This window comes from Schistocerca nitens, chromosome 4, assembly GCF_023898315.1.
Source record: "Schistocerca nitens isolate TAMUIC-IGC-003100 chromosome 4, iqSchNite1.1, whole genome shotgun sequence".
Lineage (NCBI taxonomy): Eukaryota > Metazoa > Arthropoda > Insecta > Orthoptera > Acrididae > Schistocerca > Schistocerca nitens.
The window spans coordinates 529,579,969-529,595,462 of record NC_064617.1 but is presented as its reverse complement, the minus strand read 5'-3'; the positions used below and the strand labels follow the sequence as shown (position 1 = coordinate 529,595,462).

The window sequence follows — 15,494 nt, the reverse complement described above, 5'->3', positions numbered from 1 at the left end:
GGAGTGGTGGTATACTGAAAAGGTCAGCTAAGCAGGGTCTGGGAACTATGAGCGGCTACTAGGAAGAACACTGGGAGTAGGGTTGGGGGTGTGTAGTGGTAGTGGTGCCCGAAGGTGGGAGTAAGATTTCAACAGGCTGGATAACTTGTGAGGGTGGTGTTTGGAATGTTCTTCTAGGTGTTTGAGTGTCAGGATTTTAACAGCTCCAACCAAAGCCATTCCAGTCCTAACATCAAACCGAGCCTCTCCCAATTCATACCACCATTCAACTGTGACCCTCCCATACTTGGGCCTAACCATCCCATGGTCACCCTCCAAGAATTCTTAGCTTATGACCTAGCCTCGCCATCCTTCACCAGGCTCCTCCCTTAGAACAACTTTTTATCAAAAATAAGGACTGCCTTACATAGCCTAAAAATGGATCCTGACCTGATCATCCTCTCGGCTGACAAAGGTTCCACCACTGTTCTGAGAACCTGAGTGACTACTTGGCGGAGGTCCTCTGTCAGCTGTTCGACACTTCCAACTAAAAGTTCTGCTAAAGTGACCCCATCCCAGAAGTCCAACATAATCTCCCGTCCCTGCTGAAATCCTTAAGCCCTTCCCAGAACATCTCCCCTGGATCCATCTCCCTGCTCACCCCAGCAACAGCCTGCACACCTACCTTCTACATGCTCCCCAAAATCCACAAATGTAACAATCCTGGGTGCCCCATTGTGGCTGGTTACAATGCTCCCACCAAAATAATCTCGGCCATTGTTGACCAACATCTGCACCAATTGTCCAAGACCCTGCCTTACACATTAAAGAAACCAACCACTTCCTGCACCAGCTCTCTACCATCCCCACACTCTTACCTGCGGGTTCCCTACTTGTCACTGTAGATGCAACCTCCTTATAAACCATGCCCATGCTCATGGCCTTGCTGCTATTGAACACTACATCAACGAAAGCCCTGCAGTTTCCAAACCCGCCACTTCATTCCTCATACACGTAACCCAGCATGGCACCCTCCTAAGCCAACCTCTTCATGGGCCACCTGCTAGGGGGCTTCCCAAAACCCCCAAACCCCTGGTCTGGTCCAGGTTTATGGATGACTTCTTTATAATCTGTACCCAAGGCCAGCTCAACTTATCCTCATCCCTCCACAACCTCAGCACCTTATCTCCCATCCACTTCACCTGGTCCTCCTCCACCCATCATGCCACCTTTCTAGATATCGGTCTCCTCCTCTCAGATGGCTCCATCCACACCTTAGTCCACATAAAACCCATCAACCCCTAACAGTACGTGTACTTGGACAGCTGCCCTCCCATTCAGCTTGGCCATCCATGGCAGACACATCTGCACTGATGAGAACTCCCTCACCCATGCCATATCCCCACATGCACCTGATCCTCATATCCATTCCAAGAGCCAACCACAAGGAAGTGCCCCTTGTCACCCAATACCACCTGGGATGGAACAACTGAGCCATGGTCTTCGTTAGGGCTTTGGCTATATATCATCATGCCTTAAAATGAGCGACATCCTCCCCAAGACACTTCCACCCCTCCCAAAGTGGTGTTCTGTCAACCACCCAACTTCTACAACATCCTTGTTTACTCCTGTGCCACTCTCACCCCCAGTCCCCGCCACACGGATCATACCCTTGTGGAAGACCTAGATGCAAGACCTGCCCTATCCACCGACCCAGCATCCCCTACTCCAGTCCCATTACAGACTCATCCTACCTCACCAAAGGCCGGGCAACCTCTCAGAGCAGCCATGTTATATATCAGCTCTGCTGCAACCCCTGCACAGCGTTTACATTGGTATGACAGCCAACCAGCTGTCAGCCAAAATGAATGGCCACCAGCTGTTGCCAAAAACTAGGCGGACCACCCAGCGGCACAATATGCAGCAGAGCAAAACATGGGAGATTTCAATGCCTGCTTCACAACTCATGCCATCTGGATCCTCTCCACCACCACCATCTTTTCGGAGCTGCACAGATGGGAACTATCCCTACAGCACATCCTTCACTCCAGTTTTCTCCTACCACTTGAGAAATGAACTTCATTCTGAAAGCTAGCAAAGCAAATCTCTGTACCTTTTGTTTGTGTACCTTCTGTCTTTCGATGAGTCATCTCCTTATTCCTAAATAATTCGTTATTCTCAACCAGAACTTTCCGTGCATTATTATAATGTAAATGGATAGGTAAAAAATATCCACTCAGCCAGCAGCGGCAGGAGAACACACACACAAAAAGGTTTAACTTTTACAATCTTTCGGAGCCAGTGGCCCCTTCTTCTGGCAGAAGAGTTAAAGGGGAAGGAAGAGGGGTGAAGGAAAAGGACTGGAGAGATGTAGGGAAAGGTGTACAATTCAGTAAAGTCACCCTGAACCCCGGGTCAGGGGAGACTCATCGGACAGAATGAGGAGGAAAGACTGAATGTTGGGGGCTGATCCGGACAAGATTTGAAAACCTAAGAGCTTAAAGGTGGATGACAGGGTAATATGCAAAATAGATAGTAGTACCAAAACATAATGCTTGAATTAATAAGATTGAAAAGCTAAGTGCATTGTATGTAATAGACATGGGAGGGTGGGGGGTGGGGCGGCAAAAAATAGACAGGTCAGAAAACGAAAGATATAGGAAAGTGAAATGGGGTGAAGAAAGGAGTAGTTACTGTGAAGAAATACTGAGACAGAAAAAATTAATGTAAATTCAGGCCAGGTGGGTGGTGAGAACCAAGGACATGTTGTAACGCTAGTTCCCACCTGTGGAGTTCTGAGAAACTGGTGTCTGTGGGAAGAATCCAGATGGCACATGTGGTGAAACAGGAACCAAGATCACAATTGTCATATTGTAGAGCATGCTCTGCAACAGGATATTGCATGTTGCCTGTATACCCCCTCTGCCTATACCCGTTCATCCTAATTGATAATTTGGTGTTAGTCTTGACGAGGTAAAAGGCCGAACAGTGTTTACATAACAGCTGGTATATGATGTATCGTTTCACACGTGGCTCTCCCTTTGATACTGTATGTTTTCCCAATTACAGGGCTGGAATATGTGGTGGTAGGAGAGTGCATAGGGCAAGTCTTGCAGTGGCGTCGGTCACAGAGGTAGGAGCCATAGGGTAGGGAGATGGGTGCAGAAGGAGCATAGGGTCTGACAGGGATATTTCAGGTATTGGGAGGGCGAGAAAAGCTATTCTAGATGTGGTGGGTAAAATATCGGACAGAATGGATCTCACTTTAGGGCACAATTTTAGGAAGTCATGGCCTTTTCGAAGTAGCTGATCATAATACATTCAAGACCAGAATAATACTGAGTGACAAGAGGTGTGCTCCGAAGTTGTTTTTTGGATGGATCAGCAGTACTGGGATTGGATGTGATGGCCCAGGAAATCTGCTTTTGAACTAGGCTGTTGGGATAATTACGTCCTGTGAAGGCTGAGGTGAGAGTGGTGGTGTATTGCTGTAAAGAGTCTGCATCTGGACAAATACATTTGCCTCAGATGCCAAGGCTGTATGGGGGGGGGGGGGGGATATTTGACATGGAAAGGATGGCAACTGTCAAAGTGTAAGTACTGTTGTTTGTTAGTCAGTTTAATGTGGATGGAAGAGTGTAGCTGGTCTTCGGTGTTGATCTCATCATCTCCAAAGGCCAGCTACATACTTTATATTGTCACTAATTGATTATTTTGATCGTTATAGAAAAGAATAGATTACTGCTCGCCATAAATGTAACACATTCATGCAGGTGGGGGCAGTGAAAAGCCTGTTATATATAAGCTTTTGGCCAAAGCCTCCCTCGGAAAAGAGAAACACACCCACATTCACACAAGCAATCACAAGTCCCACATACATGATTGCTACTTCTGGCCAGAGTGCAACAGAAAAATATCAGAACAGGAGCAACAATCTGGAGTGAGGTAGGGAACATGGAAGGATAGCAGGGTACAGGTGGGGAAGTCCTGCCACCTCTATACCCTGCGTGCTCTGATAGCGCAGATTCCTATTCCTCCACCCATACCCTGCTGTCCCTCTGCCTTTCCCACGTCTCTCTGGACTGTTGCTGCCATTCAACGTATTTCTGTTGCAGTCTGACCAGTGGTAGCGATAATGTGTGCTTGCTTGTGTGAAAGTGTGTGTGTTTGCGTTTTCAGAAGAAGGCTTTGGCTGAAAGCTTATATGTAACAGTCTTGTTGTCATGCCTTTCTGAAGCTCGACATGTCATCTTTACAGTGATAGCAACCTATCATTTATATAATGTTTTTGATATTCGTACCTGGAATTTACATTGTTTAGTTTAGCCTCAGTGTTAGATACAGCATCTTTGGTAACAGGAATTAACATGTTTAAAATTTTGTCTATAATAAATTCATTATTATGGTCTTACTCTTTAATGGGAAACAAAAAACTAAGATAAAATACAATAATCAATTAATCAGTCAGTTGTGTTTTTGATGTGGTTGTTCATTATGAGTGGATTCAGAAAAATTAACAATCTATCGGTGGGAGAGTGAAATTTTAGGGAGTGTTGACTGAATAGAGTTACAGGTGGCTGGGATTAGTGAAATAAAACCATTCTGTGTGATAACTGTAGCACAGTATCCACTTTATCTCCCAGTGACACATTTATGTGTGATTAATTCGCTCTTGAAAAGTACAAAATTATAATTCTTGATGGTATTTTTGTTCTGTCGTTAAGACTACAAAAAAAAATTTTTTTTTTGTATTTTTTCCCCACCAGATGCATTCCCATCTATTGAGGTAAAGCATCATCACTGGTCTGTAACTAAAGATATTTGCAATTTGATTTTTTTTACGATCGGGAAGCAGTTCATTAAAAATATGTTGGTTTTTACTCACAGTGTTTCTGTTTGGTTTCTCTTATTAGACACATACTTGTCTAATTTTTCATTGCTCTGCAGAACTATGCATTTCTTTCATTTTACACAGCACACTTTTTTACACACTACTGTTTATCATTTATTTTTATACTTGTAGGTGTGTATTGTGTTTTGTGGTGTTGCCAACACAACCTTGCCATTAATATGTCTTCGACCTAAACCTTTTTTTATTTAATTGTATGTTTGTTATTCTATTTAATTATGTTGCTGTGCATTTATATACTGTGCAAGAGTAATGAAGTAATGTAAGAGTAATTATGAGACAGTATAGCTAGCCAGTACTAAACTTAGGAGGGGAAATACTTAGTTCTGATGATAGGCACATGTACTTGTACAAGCAGCTTTCCATTATCAGGGAGGAGAAAGGGATAGGTTAAGGAATGTTAAAAAGGACAGATTACTCCGACCCAGCATGTGAGGGACTCACCTGTTTTTAGTACAAGGAGAGACCAGAGGTCTGGGGGAGGCATTAGAGTAGGAAGTCAAAGGAGCTAAATTTGTTATCATGTTCCAGCTTAATTTGAGAGATGATGATGCCAGAGTCAGAGGTAAAAATGAATTAAAAGAAAAATTTAATAGTGTTCTTAAAAAACTGAGAGAAGTTGGGGGGGGGGGGGGGGAGTTAAACTCATAAAACAAATGCTTAGGTGAGAAAAGAATGTAGTTAATAGGGATTAGTTGTAGGAGGGTGTTGGGATGTGAGGATTTATTGGAGGGCTAGTTCCATTCTCTGAAATTCAAGGCAACTAGTATTGGGTGAGAGAACTAAAATAGTGTGGTGTAGAGCATCTTGAGCAACTATGTCCATTCATGCACTCTGCCAGTTTAGTGGCAGTATTTCCCATATAAAGCAACGTGCTGAGCCACAATTTACTTGGTGAATAATGTGTGTGGTTTTGGAAGTTGCCATGCCTTTGATATTGTGGTATGTACTAGAGTAGTGGGACTGTAGTAGACAATAGCAGGTGGATGTATGAGGCAGGTGTAATAGCGGCATTGATTTCCAGGGTATGAACCTTAGAGTAGGATAATGGTTTGTGAATGTCATATGATTGAACTAATACTTTGTGGAGGTTGGGAAGATGATTGAAGGCAAAAGTGGATGGTGTGGGGAGGAAATCAAGAATAAAGGATCTCTTTTTCAGGGCTTGACATGGGTTGAGTCATTCATGCCCTGGTTGGTGCTGAATGATGAGGAGAGGTTTTGAGTTTTTTTTTTTTTAGTGTGAACTGTATTAGTAATAGGGCAAAGGGAGGATACTGTCCAGCTGATTTTTTAGTGTATAAGATCAGAGGGGAGAGAAATCCTGAAATCCTGGGAGAGATTGCTGTTGTACCGGGATTTGGTGGTGAACTAGATATGTTTGCCACAGATGCGTAGATTGTATGGAAGGAAGTGTTTGATGTGGAAAGAGCAACAGCTGTCAAGGTGTAGCTACTGTTGCTTATTGATTGGTTTTATATGGACGGAGGCTGAATATAAACTTCTGTGAAGAGGAGCTCAGCATCAAGTAAGGTTGCTTTGGATTTGAAAAAGGACTATGTGAATTTAGGAAAAAGCAGTTTTCTTCTTTACCATGAGTCCATGCCACAGGATCATCATCGATAAATCTGTACTAAGAAAGGGCACAGCATCTGTGTCTTGAAAAATGTTTTCCATCTTAGGCTCATGAAAACTTTGAAAAATGATGTAAGAAGTGAGATACACTGGTCAGTAATTGTAGATTTACAATAGTAATCACCATTACACTAAATTATATGCGAATAAGAAACAGTGGCCACTTGACATTGGAATATCAACAGTGTATGGAAAAGGTAGATTGCTGCTTACCAAAAAGACAACACGTTAAGTTGCAGACTAGTACAATTAAAAGACACTGAACACATTACCTTTCAGCCACAGCCTTAATCAGAAAAAGAAAGAGTAAAACAATCAAACACACACACACATATTCACACAAGCCAGCACACCTCACACACTCATGACCGTTATCTCCAGCAGCTTGGACCAGGAATTCTGGTCTCAGCTGCCAGAGATGATGGTCATGAATGTGTAACGTGTGCTTGATTGTGTGAATGAATATGTGTGTGTGTGTGTGTGTGTGTCTTTCTGTTCCTGACTAAGGCTGTGGCATAAAGCTACTGTATAAGTGTCTTTTAATTGTGCCTGTCTCCAACTTAACATGTCATTTTTATGGTAAGTAGCAATTGCATTGTTTATATGCTAATATCCTACTCAAATGAACTAATGAGTTTGCATAGTGGGGAAGGCACTGGACTTGGATCCAGGAATTGCAGGTTGTAAATCCTCATGTAGGTTTCAGACCACTTCAGGCAAATGTTGGAATGCTTACTTTAGCCAATTTTCTGCCCATGCTTGTCCAGTTCAAGCTTGTACTCAGTATGGCTTCATTTTCAACAGAACATTAAACCTTAATCTTTTGGTTTTTTCACTATCAGATGACGTGAAAAAGAGTAAATATATGAAGAAACTGAAGAATTAGTGAGACAGGAATGCTATAGTTAGGAACAGGAGTCTTCTGGAGTTCTGCTGCAAGTTTCAGATTGCCATAATAAAGATAGCCTTATGAATCATCTTAAAATGAGATTATATGATGAACTCATCAGTATCAGTTGGTACATAAGGGGTGCAGTGCACCAGACATGATCAGGTGAACTACTGAGTGAATCGACACAGGGCTCTGTTATATAACAGGGAGAAATGGTATTCATACTTCTGTAATGCCAACCAGAGGCTTGCTGTTTATGTTTAGCACTCAAGAAAATTATCTGGATGGTTTCTTTGAAAAACCGATAGTCAGTTTCCTCCCAAAATGTTCTTGCAAACAGATCTTGTGGTCTGTAGACTTAGTTATCTATGGTTTGATAAAACACTGATAACTCCTAGTCATTGATCCATAAAATCAGCTGGCTTTGGAACCAGAAATAATATTGCAAAAATACATGTTGCAGTTATCATACATTTTATAAAAATGGAAGTACATACGTATGTGTGTATGCATGTATGTATATATATTCCACATCTCTTCCTAAACCACTGGACTGATTTCAACCGAACATGGTACACTTGTCACTTACTATCTAGAAAGGATTACTGCAGGGGTAAGGACCATGTACCTATCAAAAGATAAGTGTTGGGGGTGAAAAAGAAGTGTAGCCCATGACATGCACATACCAAGACTTGAGCAAGAGCGCTTGCTGACTTGCAACAAACTTTACAAATCAATTCAAACTTTTATGGAACTTTTTCTTACTGACAGTCCCCACAAAATGATGAAAGGAAAGAACTTCATTGCCTATCACTTTTTCCCTGTTCATGCAGAAGACTGCCACCTCAAGCATGACACTTTAATTTATCACTTCTTTACTACCAACTATATTTGTGACACATTTTGCACACAGTATTCACATCTATGTGAAAAATTATATAATATACAGGAGATGTTGAGTCACAGACATGCACACAAACAAGACTGCTAAATGTGTGAGCTTTCAACCAAAATGCCTTCTTCTAACATAGAAAACATGCACACATTCACAACTTGCACACACAACTACTGTCTCTGGCCATCGGCGCTGGACTGTGAGCAACTGCACCTGATGGAAGAAGCAATCTTGGGTAGTGGGGGTAAGGCGGAGGCTGAGTGGGGCTGGGTAGGGGTGGGGGAGTATGTAGTGCTGCTTGTGGGAGCATGCAGGAACATGGCGGGGACAGGGTAGGGCTGCTAGGTGCAGTCAGGAGATTTGAGGGGGTGGGGGAAAGGGTAGTGGGAAAGGAGAGAAGTAGAGGAGGGGAAAAAAGAGAGAAGTAAAGGATGGGAAGCAAGTGAGGGCGGATGTACAGAGGGGGGAGGGGAGGAGGAGGTGATGGACACAGAGGAAGAAGGAGCAGATGGATATAGGTGGGTGAGCTGATAGAGAGGGTGGGGAGGAACAGATGGACAGAGGGGAGGAGGGGTTAGCAGATGGACAGAGAGAGGATCAGGAGGAGATGGACAAAGAGCAGGGGTGGAGGAGGTGGACAAAGAGGTGGGGAAGGAGATATACTAACAGAATTGGATTAAATACTTACCCAAGCAGTACTGGATACTCAGCTAGTTTCCAAATATAAAAACTAATTTGTGGGTGAGAGTTGCTTTACTTCAAATTCTTCAGTTTTTTGGTGGTGAGCGCTGCTCATTTAATACCATTTGCTCATTGAGCACTTTAACAAACTCTTATTCTTTTCTGCAAGTACTGCTGTGCAATAAATGTAATGACTGCAAGAATTTTGAGATTTTTGAAAAATGCATCCAAGATCTACAAGTATCTACTTTCTTTTACAAGAAGATAGAGTGACTGGCCAGCACTTTATTGCAGGCAATGTTAGTTCCTGCCTTCTCCATCTACATCTTCCTCTATACTTTGAAAACCACTGTGAAGTGCAGGGCAGAGGGTACATACCACCGTACTGTTTATTAGGTATTTTTTCCATTCCTTTCCCATATAGAGCTTGGGAAAACTGATTGTTTAAATGCTTCTGGGCATGCTATGGTTAATCTAATCTTTTACCTCATAATCCCTGTTGGAGCAGTATTTAGAGGGTTGTAGTGTATTCCTAGTGTTATCATTTAAAGCTTTTTTTGAAACTTTGTTATTAGATTTTCTCGGAATAGTTTCTGACTATCTTCAAGAATCTGCCAATTCAGTTCTTTCAGCATTTCAGTGACCCTCTCCTGTGAATCAAACAAACCTGTGACCATTCGTGCAACCCGTCTCTGTATATGTTCAGTATCCCTTGCTAGTCCTATTTGGTACAGGTCCCACACACATGAGCGATATTCTAGGATTGGTCACACTAGTGATTTGTAAGCAACCTCCTTCGTAGACTGATTGCATTTCTGTGGTATTCTGCCAATAAATTGAAGTTGCCAGTTGCTTTCGTCACGACTGGGCGTTAGTGATTGTTCCACTCCATGTCCCTACCAAGTTTTAAACCCAAGTACCTGTACAAGTTTACAGATTCCAGCTGTGACTTACTAATATTATATTCATGGATATTATGTTTTTTTTGTTTTGTATAGCCTTAGGGAGTAAGGAGATGGGTCAATTTCATCCTGATGTCTGAATGACTTGCCCCTCATTTTTAACCTTCCCCAACTTGTCACAATGTCTTTTCTGAGAAAGGAACTAACAGTTGTGAAAGCTACAGTAGTTTTTTTGTACTGTTGTATGTGTCTATTGACACTAGAATTTCACCTCCTGGAGGTAAGTTCTGCCCAACTATTTTCCCTCTTTGTAATTTTACAGTTTGGTCATGCGAATTTTCCTTTTGAAACAATTATTGCTTTATTTTACTCATAAATACTTAATTTACTTTAGGTGCACATTCCTGCAAAATAAATAAATAAATAAAATTTTAAAAAATCCCATAATATAACAGGGACTGAAAACGTGCATAATATGTTCAAGCCAACACAATCACCTTTAAATCTCAGACCTCAAAATTTGTGGTTGTATTAATGCAAAGAATAATTCAAGGAGAACATGAAGATGTTCCCACCTATGAGATGAGTAGGATATATAGAAGGTCATTTTTACCTTGTGTTATGTAATGGAAAAGAGATTTACATCTGCATCTATACTGTGCAAACCACCACAAGGTGCATGGCAGAGGGTGCATCCCATTGTACCAATTATTAGGGTTTCTTCTTGTCCCATTCATATATAGAGCACAGGAAGAATGATTGTTTGAGTGTCTCTGTGTGGTGTGTGGGTAGTAATTATTCTAATCTTATTCTCATGATCCCCATGTGAGCAATACGTCGGTGGTTATAATATATCCCTGGAGTAGTTGTTTAAAGCTATTTCTTGAAACTTTGTTAGACTTTCTCATGATAGATTACGTCTCTCTTCAAGAGTCTGCCATTTCAGTTCCTTCAGTATCTCTGTGACACTCTCCCCTGTATTAAACAAACCTGTGGCCATTCATGCTGCCCTTCTCTGTATACTTGTCAAACAAGTAAGCTTTCGGCCAGAAAGGCATTCATCAGAATAACACACACACACACACACACACACACACACACACACACACACATATGACCATTGTCTCTGGCTGCTGAGGCTAGCCTGCAAGCAGCAGTGCAGGATGGGAGAAGCAGTCTGTGTGGTGGGGGTAAGGAGGAGGTGGGGGCAGGGAAGGGAGGGATAGCAGGGTAGGAGTGGGAGACCATAAAGTGCTGCTTATGGGAGCCTACAGGGATGAGGTGGAGAGAGGTTAGGGCAGCTCGGTGCAGTCCTGAGGTTAAACAGAGGGCGAGGGACGTGTGTGTGTGTGCATGTGTGTGTGTGTGTGTGTGTGTGTGTGTGTGTGTGTGAGAGAGTGAGAGAAAGAGGGGGGGGGGGGGGGCAGCAGTAAAGGAGAGAAGTAAAAAGGCAGGGTGTGGGTAAGTGGAACAGAGGGCTGTGTAGTGCCAGAGTGTGAACAGGGAAGTGGATAGGTGGATATAGGAAAATGACTAATGAATGTTGAGGCCACGAGGGTTACAGGAACATAGGATATACTGCAGGGAGAGTTCCCAACTGCACAGTTCAGTAAACCTGTTATCAGTATGAAGCACTCATTAAAATGGAGAACATTGTGTTGGGGAGCTCGCTCAGCAACTGGGTGCACCTGCCATCTAATGGCCACAGTTTGTCGGTGGACATTCTTGCAGACAAACATGTTGTTGGTTGTCATGTCCATGTAGAACACAGCACAGTGATTGATGCTTAGCTTTTAGATCACATGACTGGTTTCACAGGTAGCCCTACATCTGATGGGTTAGGTGATGCTTGTGACAAGACTTGAGTAAATGGTGGTGGTGGGAGAGGATACATGGGACAGGTCTTGCCTGTGGGTCTATTACAGGCAAATGAGCCAAGAGGCAAGGGGTAGGGAGCAGGGGTTGTATAGGTTTGGTGGATGGCGATATACCACTGTGTGAGGGGTGGAAAGAATAAAGGGAAGGGCATTCCTTAGTTCAGGGCACAATGAGAGGTAGTCAAAACCCTGGCAGAGAATGTGATTCATTTGCTCCAATCCTAGAAGGTACTGAATCAGAGGGAAATGATCCTCTGTGACTGGAATGTGGAACTTCAGGAGGTGGCAGGTGACTGGAGAGATCTGTTTTGGTACAATGTTGGGAGGGTAATTACAGTCTGTGAAGGACTCAGTGACACCCATGGTGTATTTTAAGACAGAGTGGTCATACTACAGATGCGGCGGCCAAGAGTGACTTGGCTGTATGGAAGGGTCTTCTCAATAGAGAATGGGTGGCAGCTGTCGAAGTGGAGGCATTGCTGGTGGTTGATGGGTTTAATATGGATGGAGTTCAACATCGAGGGAAGATGGCTTGTTGTGTTGAGGAGAACCAGGTGAAGTGAATGGGGGAGGAGATGTTGAGGTTCTGGAGGAATGCGGATAGTGTGTCCTCTCCTTAACCCAGTTCACAAATATTCCATCAGTGAATCTGAACCAGGTGAGGGGTTTAGGATTCTGGGTGATTAGAAAAGATTCATTTAGATGGCCCATGCGTAGGTTGGCATAGGATGGTGTCATATGGGTTCTACTGGACTCGCATTCGGGAGGACGACAGTTCAATCCCATCTCCGGCCATCCTGATTTAGGTTTTCCGTGATTTCCCTAAATCGCTTCAGGCAAATGCCGGGATGGTTCCTTTGAAAGGGCACGGCCGATTTCCTTCCCCATACTTCCCTCACCCAGCTTGCGCTCCGTCTCTCATGACCTCGTTGTTGACGGGACGTTAAACACTAATCTCCTCCTCCTCCTCCTCCTCATATGGGTTCCCATGTCTGTACCCCAGATTTGTTTGAGGGTGATGCCTTCAAAGGAGACGTAATCGTAATTATGGGTGAGGCTATATAGTTGATCATGGTGACTAGGAAGGGGGTTGTGGGTTTGGAATCCGTCGGGCATTGGGAAAGGTAGTGTTCAATAGTGACAAGGCCTTGGACATTAAGGATGTTTGTGTAAACGGAGGTGATGTTAGTGTAAAGGGTGGTGGCATCATTAGTGACGAGCAGTGCTCCCTGCTGTAAAGGAACAGGAAGTGTGGAGAGTCATTGGAGGAAGTGGTTGGTATTTTTTATATAGGAGAGAAGAGATCCGCTCAGAGGGGGCATGGTAATGAGCCACAGCAGGGCATTCTGGGTGGTTAGGTTTATGGACTTTAGGAAGCATGTAGAGGGTAGGAGTGTGGGGAGTGGTAGGGGTGAGTTCTCTGGGGAGAGGTTCTGGGATGGGCGTAAGAATTTCAGGAGAGACTGGAGGTCATGCTGAATTCTGAAATGGAGTAACTGAGTCAGTGTTTGTAGGTAGATGAACCTGACAGCTGGTGGAATCCTTCTGCCAGGTAATCCTTGCGATCCGAAACGACAGTGGCATTCTGGGTGGTTGGGTTCATGGACTTTATTAAGCATGTAGAAGGTAGGAGTGTGGGGATTGGTAGGGGTGTAGGCTCTGGGGAGAGGTTCTGAGATGGGCCTAAGAAAAAAACTCCATCAAAATGCATGGAAAAAATCACGAACAGGACAAAACAAATGAAGTATGGGCAAACGAGATGAAACCTGAGGGAGTGTGCTGATAGTGAAATGCAGAAACCAACTAAAATCAAAGTGAAAACACAATGAGATCAAAGAAAAAATAAATAAAAAGCTTGTAGTGTGGGTTGCAGGTCTGTGGGGAGATAAGTGTGGAGAACTGGGAAGCAGTTGTAACTAGATTAGTTGCAATCTGGAATAAGAGAGGAGAAAAAGTAAGGGGTGGGGAGGGGGTGGTAGGACAAGGTACAAGTTCCTGTGGCACAGGAAGGAATGGAAAATAACATGCGAAAATATGTGGTGTGACACAGGAAGACTGATCAGTTTGAAGGTCTAGGATTAATGATACCAGTGGGAGTAATGTGGGACATGAAGTGCTGCACCAACAGTGTGGTCTTGTAGCCGTCAGTTGTGCATGGACAAGATGGTTGATACAGTGAGGCTCATAAGTAGAGTGTGCAGTGCACTTTGGAAGGCAACAAGTGAAACACAGGAAAGAAGAGAAAGAAGGATGGACACTGAGTATATTAATGTGTTAGAAAATAGTAGCAAAGGAAAACAGCACTGGATTATGGAATGGAAGAAAAACCCTTAAGCAAAATCAAACTGTGGAAAATCCAGGATGGAATAATGCAATCTTATTAAAAGGATAGATTACTACTCACCATATAGTGGAGATGCTTAGTTGCAGATAGGCACAACAAAAAGACTATCAAACAAGTATGATTTCAGCCAAAAAGGCCTTCATTAGAATTAGACAAAACACACACATCTTACACACATGACCACAGTCTCTATCTGCCAAGGCTAGACTGCAAGCAGCGGTGTATGATGGCAGAAGCAATCTGGATGGCGGGGGGTAAGGAGGAGGCTGTGGAATTGGAGGGAAGGGTAGCAGGGTAGGAGTGGGGGGTGGTAAAGTGCTGTTTGTGGAGCATACAGGGACGAGGTGGAGAGAGGGGTAGGGCAGGGCAGCTAGGTGCAGTCAGGAGGTTAGATGGTGGGTGAAAGAGGTGGGGGGGGGGGGAGGGGGGGCAGTGGTAAAGGAGAGAAGTAAAAGGACTGAGGGTGTGTAGTTGGAATAGAGGGCTATGTAGTATCAGAGTGTGAACAGAGAAGGGGTCAGATGGGTGTAGGACAATGACTACTGAAGGCTGAGGCCAGGAGGGTTATGGAAACACAGGATATACTGCAGGGAGAGTTTGCAGCTGCACAGTTTAGAAAAGCTTGTGCTGGTAGGAAGGATCCAGATGGCACAGGCTGCGAAGCAATCATTAAAATGGAGAATGCTGTGTTGGGCAGCTTGTTCAGCAACTAGGTGGTCCAGCTGTTCGTGAGCCCATGGCCTTGCCAATATTGAACACTGCCTTTCCCAGTGCTCAATGGATTCCAAGTCCACAACCCTCTTCCTAGTTGCTATGTTCAACTACATCCTCACTTACAATTACTTCTCCTTTGAAGGCATCACCTACAGACAAATCTGGCAATGGGCACCTGCATGGCACCATCCTCTGCCCAACTAATCATGGTCCATCTAGAGGAATCCTTTCTGACTACCTAGAATCTTAAACCCCTCACTGGTTCTGATTCATTGATGACATCTTCATGATCCGGATTGAGGGTGAGGACACCCTATCTGCATTCCTCCATTGCCCTCAACACCTTCTCCTGCATTTGCTTTTTGGCCGAAAGCTTGTTTGACAGTCTCCACTATAGGGTGAATTAGAATGCATGAAGTAGCCCTACCCAAGTAAAGAAAGTGTTATCCAATAAAAACAATTTTTGTGTCAAATTTTTAATTAGAATGAAAAACACATGTCTGGAGAGAGAGAGAGAGAGAGAGAGAGAGAGAGAGAGAGAGAGAAGTGAAACTATTTGGAATTTAAAGTAACTGTAGGGAGTTGAACTGCATGTGTCTAAATGAAATAACAGGTCAAGATTTATTAGACAGAATATTCATAGGGAAAAGTTTGTAGAGAATCAAT

General features: G+C 43.5%; 1 protein-coding gene across 1 annotated transcript in view; it reads left to right on the top strand.

Moving 5' to 3' along the window:
* Window positions 1-15,494, top strand: part of LOC126251660 (splicing factor YJU2) — a 68,513-nt gene that overhangs the window by 52,018 nt on the left and 1,001 nt on the right. The gene's annotated exons all lie outside the window — the stretch shown is intronic.